This window comes from Pantherophis guttatus, chromosome 4, assembly GCF_059756535.1.
Source record: "Pantherophis guttatus breed Tessera chromosome 4, ASM5975653v1, whole genome shotgun sequence".
NCBI lineage: Eukaryota > Metazoa > Chordata > Lepidosauria > Squamata > Colubridae > Pantherophis > Pantherophis guttatus.
This window is the reverse complement of record NC_142066.1, coordinates 65,617,913-65,624,051: the sequence shown is the minus strand read 5'-3', so window position 1 is coordinate 65,624,051 and position 6,139 is coordinate 65,617,913. Positions and strand designations below refer to the sequence as shown.

At 37.2% G+C, this 6,139-nt stretch overlaps 1 pseudogene; it reads left to right on the top strand.

Moving 5' to 3' along the window:
• The first annotated feature begins 2,372 nt into the window (after positions 1–2,372).
• Positions 2,373–5,741, top strand: LOC148114140 (E3 SUMO-protein ligase KIAA1586-like; annotated as a pseudogene).
• The last annotated feature ends 398 nt before the right edge of the window (positions 5,742–6,139 follow it).

Here is a 6,139-nt window from a genome sequence, read left to right as displayed (position 1 = left end):
CTCTGTTAATGCAGCCTATAATTGTGTTTTTTGGCTGCTGCCACACACTGTTTGCTCATATTTAAGTGACTGCCCACTAGGACCAGTGGTGGACTGCAACTTGTTTAACAATCAGTTCCGTGAGCGTGCGCTTTGCACACACATGTAGGCTTTGTGCACGCGCGCCTAACACACTTGCGCACAGCATTCAAAATACAGCAATCTGAAGCTCAACTGCTTACCTTCTAAGGCAGCCCCAGTAAGTAGAACAGCAGAGGCACAGAAATCAGCCATGCTGTGCTAATCAGCTGAGCCAGAAAGAAGGAAATATAGGACAGGATAGGGTGGGGGCAGGTGGGCGGGGGCAGCTGATTATCAGAATGACTGGTTTGCCTGAACCAGTCTGAACCAGCAACAGCCCACCAATGACTAGGACTCCAAGATCCCTCTCAGAGTTACTGCTATTGAGCCAGGTTTCACCTAATTTGTACTTGTATGTTTGATTTTAATTTTTTTTGCCTGTGTAAAATCTAACTTTTCTCTACATTAAATTTCATTTTGTTAGATAAGGCCCAGTATTCAATCTGTTGAGGTCTATCAGGATCTTGAGTCTATCTTCTGGGATATTGGCGATTCCTGCCAGTTTAGTGTCATCTATAGATTGATGAGTTTCCCTTGTCTACCTTCATCTAAATCATTTATGAAGATGTTGAAGAATACTGGGCCTAAAGCGGAACCTTGGTGTACCCCACTGTTTACCTTCCTCCATGTAGATGTAGTTCCATTCCAATTGAGATTCACTTTTGCCTTCTCTTCCACCATCTCCTCCTCCTCCTCATCTCATCTCCATAATTGTCTTTCAGGATTAAATGCCTGCCATTCAACACAGTGTCCATCACCATCAATCTGTCCACTGACTTAATTCTTAAGCTTTTAGCCTAAATTGTTCCAGCTGTGAAAATGAGTCATATGTTTCAGCAACTCCATTCAATTCTTCACATAACTACTTTAGAAAAGTTTGCACCTTTCTTTTCTTTCTGGTCCTTAAATTACCACCTACATTAAAATAAACAAAACATCTGCATCACTATGGAAGTGCCCTATTTAGTGTATTGCATAAAACTGATATGGTTTCTAATCAAGCATCCATGTTTGCAACCTGGCTTTGTTTGATTCATGCTCCTACTATAAAGCTGTATTATCTATAAATTAATAAGAAGGATTTTGTTGTAAACAAAACAAATGGCTCTAGTCATAACTAAAACATGCCTCTCTACAGTAGATAAATGTGTTTTCTTTTGATATACTGACATATACTTGTTCTACATCATAGTGATAATGAGGCAGAACTGCTCCTAGTAGCCAAAGCATCATTGGCTAATGTAATAGCTTTGTGATATCTGGCCCTTTCAAACAGGAAACCTGGATAGAAGTTTGACTACTGCACAAACTTCCAAGGCCTCAGACCAATCTAGAAGCCCTTTCAAATCAACAGAACAGGATGCATATTGTGGCACAAATTGACTATGAATGTATTACCCGTTTTAAGTTTAAAATGGGTACCAGAAATTTCTATAAGACCAGGTCCCTGCAGAGTTTTTCCCCTCATCAAGTCTGTCTCTGTAGGGCTTGGACCTCCTCCCTAGCCTCCATCATCAATTTTCTTTTGAAGATCTCCAAAGCTTTCCTATAATGAACAGACCACGTTACAAAAGTAGAATGGAAAAGTCCCTTCCTGGGCTGTGTGGTGGCATCCAAGAAGCAATCACTATTTCAATGTAACTGCAAGCAAGGAATTTTGGGCATGTTGAAAGTGGTGACTGCTTCCAGGAAGTCACCATGTGACCAGTTGCTTCATCTTGCTTTCTCTCTCTTTTTTTTTTAATAGTTTTTATTAATAATAAAAAGAAAAAAAACAAAACCAACATAGATACATTGAAACAACATACAAAACGAACACACATCAATTCAGTCCACTGACTGACTCTTAGAAGATATTACAACGGTGGGTTATTTTTCATACTTCTATTTGTATCAATATTTACAGTCACCTATTTACTTAGTTATATATGTACATATATAATTGACTCCTTATTTACTTCTATGCATTTCTATTGAGTACTCGAAAATCATCTTTATATTCCTATTTTTGCCTCCAGCCAGTTGTACCATCTTTGCCATATTAAATAGTAATCAGTATCATCTTTCTCCTGTATTTCTTTTGTGAGCTTATCCAATTCTGCACATTCTGTAATTTTAGCTATTATTTTGTCTTCTGTGGGTAACTGTTCAGATTTCCAATGTTGGGCAAAGAGTATACGTGCTGCTGTGAAGATATGGATGATCAAATATTTTATTTCTTTGGTATATTGTGTTAGCTTTCTCAAAGCAGTATGTGCAGCACTGAGGAAAGCTCCAGAGGTAAGCAGAGTGGAGTGATTGGTCCCTGGTGGCATACTGGCCTTCTGGAAGTGGCTGCCATTTCAGGACAATAAGGAATTGTGAGCACACTGAAAATGGCAGCCACTTCCAGAAGGCATCCAAATGGCCCTGGGATAAATGGCCTGCCCTCGTTTCTAAATATAGCGTCCAGAGGTCTTCAGAAGGTAAATAGGTAGTTGGGGGTAGCAGCCCAAGGCCTCCTGAGACCCAGTGGGACGGAGTGGGGATAGAGATGTAGAGTTGGAGCATCCCTGCAGTTGGTCATAAGGGCAAATGACCACGGGAGCATTGCAGCAGTTGAAACTTCAAAATGAGGTTATAAGTAGGACAGACTGTTGTAACATCACACAGCTGTCAAGTGACCAATTATTATGCAAGGACTACCTGTACTATTGTAAAGACTATTGGCTGGGCTGCAGACTCTCTGGTTCACCAGGTTTCAGTCAAAGGATATGTTACAGTTAGGATATCAGAGTTGTGTTCAATAGTAACACTGGAAAAATTAGCATTATTTTCAGCATTTAATTAACATTCACAAACAAGCTACCATGCTGGCAATAATAAATCAAAGTATGCAAATATTTCATGTGAAGCAGTTGAAGTAATGATAGCTCTGGTCTGTTAATATATTTTTGGATATGACTTTATGGATACAAAAATTATGCCTTTAATTCCAAATATTTTCATAGTCATCAAAGAATATACATTGGAAAATTACATAATTTATTATGACAAGAACTGATCTATCACCTTCAAATATTCTTGTGAGCCAAATAGAAAAAAAATATTGCCCTGTACTTTATCAATCTACAGTACCTTTAGTGAGAGTATTGGTGGTCTTTTATGAAAGTTTCAATGAGATTTTATTGGCTCAGACATCATACAATTGAGCCAAATAAGACAACAATATTGTTATAAAATGAATCAATGGCCTTTCTAATAGTTTTTAGAAACAAATCCTTAATGACTAATAATGCTTGAATACGGCCAAGTTCAGTGATATGCAAATCTCCTATCAGTTTCCAAACAAGTATCATCCAAAAGACTGACCAACACTGACCAGGTAATCTGTCCATACACCTGTTTTTAAATTGGTCGAGATAATCTGCTTCTTTCATAATTGTCCAAAGCTGGGGCATATCCACTAACTTAACCATCTTGCACTTCTTTTTGTACCATATCCGTCACTGGATGTTGAAGATCATGTTGCCAATCCATCTTGCACAGCTGGAGCTAATGTCCTTGTTTTTTTAATTTGTATTTCTGTATCCGGCTAGTCAGTATTGCAGAATGAGAAGTACACTTTACCAACTGAATTATTGGTTCCCTTCAGAACATCAGGCTTTTTACAATTCATATAAAGAAAGGAGGAAAAAAACAAGGAACTTTGGAAACTTTAAAACAAACATGTTATTCATGTATGTATTTTCACAGATTAAAATCCATTTTATTGTCATTATAGGATCAAGGAACAATAAATTTAAAAACAACAGAACACAGTTGTCATACTATTAGAAAATAATAGCATAAAAGTTAGAATTGTTTTGATGAAAAAATAATGCAATTTTCCTCTTGTGTTGCAAATGGGAAGCTAATGCAGTCTAAGTTAAGATTCCTGAATTGGTTTTATATTATTGAATTATAATCAGTTGAGCAATTATCAAACCAGGTGCAGTTGATTGGAGTCAATCTTATGTTCCCCTGATCACTTTTAAACTGTCAAGGGCTCATGATTGCTACTTGAGTATGTTTCCACTATTATTAAAATGTTCTTGAAAATGTTTATTACTTAAAGATGCTCCCAGAGTTTTCCATTAGGCAAAGCCATAAATAAATAAATAAATAAATAAATAAATAATAAATAAATAAATAAATAAATAAATAATTTTTATATCCAAGTAATTAAAAATAAGCACATCTCATAGAGCTATTCAATGAAATTTCTTATGGTACCGTGTTTCTCCAAAAATAAGACCCTGTCTTATATTTTTTTTGAACCCTGAAATAAGTACTTGGTCTTATTGCCATGTGCTTATTATCAAGGGATGTCTTATTTTGTGGGAAACAGGGTATTAAATCTGGAGGTTGCCCAGATGAAAAGTAAATGAATAATTTTTATAAATAAATTGAAAGTTCAGCTGCAACAAGTATAATAACAGCAACAATTCATCGTTTACAACATTTGTCAAAGAAGAGCCTTGTTAACAATATAGCATTGGAGGCAATGCATCCCATCTCACCAAGCATGGAAGCAAGATTAATCCAATTTATCAGGTTGCTTTGCTATGAGGAAAATAATATAAATAATACCCATGTCCAGAAAAACACCAATAAGCTAGACATGCAAAAGACATGTTTTTGAGGTTTTTGTGGCTCTGTGAAGTTCCTGCTTGTTGCAGGGTCCATTTTGGGTGAAGTGCAGCTGCTGTTGCATTGTGTGTGAGTCAGCTGTGTTGTGTTGTGTTGTGTTGTGTGTGTGTAAAATGTGAAAGTTGGTTTTTGAGTTTTTTGAGCTTTTTGTGTGCTTTTACATTGTGTGTCCTCAGCTAACAAATCTCCTTTTTTTCCTTTTTCAGTAGCTGCTGCCTTTAACAGGAAGGATGAAAAGCAACAGACTTTGATGGGTTTCTTGGCCAAGAAACCAAAACATGCACAACAACCATCAGAAGTGGATCCAAAACCATCTCAAGCATTCGAAGCACCACCACTTCCATCACTTGAAACTGGAGAAAGCAGCAAGTCAAGTATTGAGTCACCTGCCGTGCCCGAAATTGGAAGCATTCTTCCAGACTGCTGGACCATGCAACAGTACAGCAACTTTCAAGAGAAGTATGACAGGTTGGAAGTTTCAAACAAGAGACTAGGTTGCAAGTACTGTGCAAAACATGACTTTGCAATAGAGAGCAGTATTCATGTGTCCAAAGAGTGGAAACTTTTCAAGATTGAAGTGGCTGGGAAAAACAAGGAAGTGCCGCAGGCATCTCTAAGGAAGAAAATGAGAGAACATTTCATATCGAAATCGCACAACATTTGTAGAGACAACATAAAACAAGCTGAGCGGGAAGCCATAACAAAAGCAATGGACAAGATTTCTGAAAGGCAATAAGGCACCACTTCTAAAATGTTCAAAACTGTTTACAGCCTGGCAAAAGCATGCAGACCAATTTCAAGCATAGAGGAATTGATAGAATTACAAACTGAAAATGGAGTAGATCTGGGAGTAGGATTGCATTCAAGGCCAACGGTTGTGAAAATAGTTGAGTGCATTGCAAACAAAATTAAAACCCAAACGTTTACCAGCATCACTGCACAGAATCTGAAAATATGTCTGATCATTGATGAAGCTTCAACAGTATCCTGCTAACCAGGTTTGATAGTTTTTGTAAAAGTTGAGGGCTCAGAGGACCCACCAACAATTTTTGTCAAGCTTGTTGAATTGAAAAAACAAGATGCAGAGACAATATGTTGTGCAATTTTTGAAAGTTTACCTAAGGTTGGATTTACTCGGGACTACCTACAAAAAAATTTAATAGAGTTCTGCTCTGATGGTGCCAGTGTTATGCTTGGAAGAAAATCTGGAGTGAGCACCAGAATAGCAAAAGAGTTTCCAAACATCATCATATGGCACTCCTTGAACCATCACCTCCAACTTATTTTAGATGATGCCATAAAAGAAATAAAGCAAGTAAATCATTTTAAAATATTTATTGATAAGATA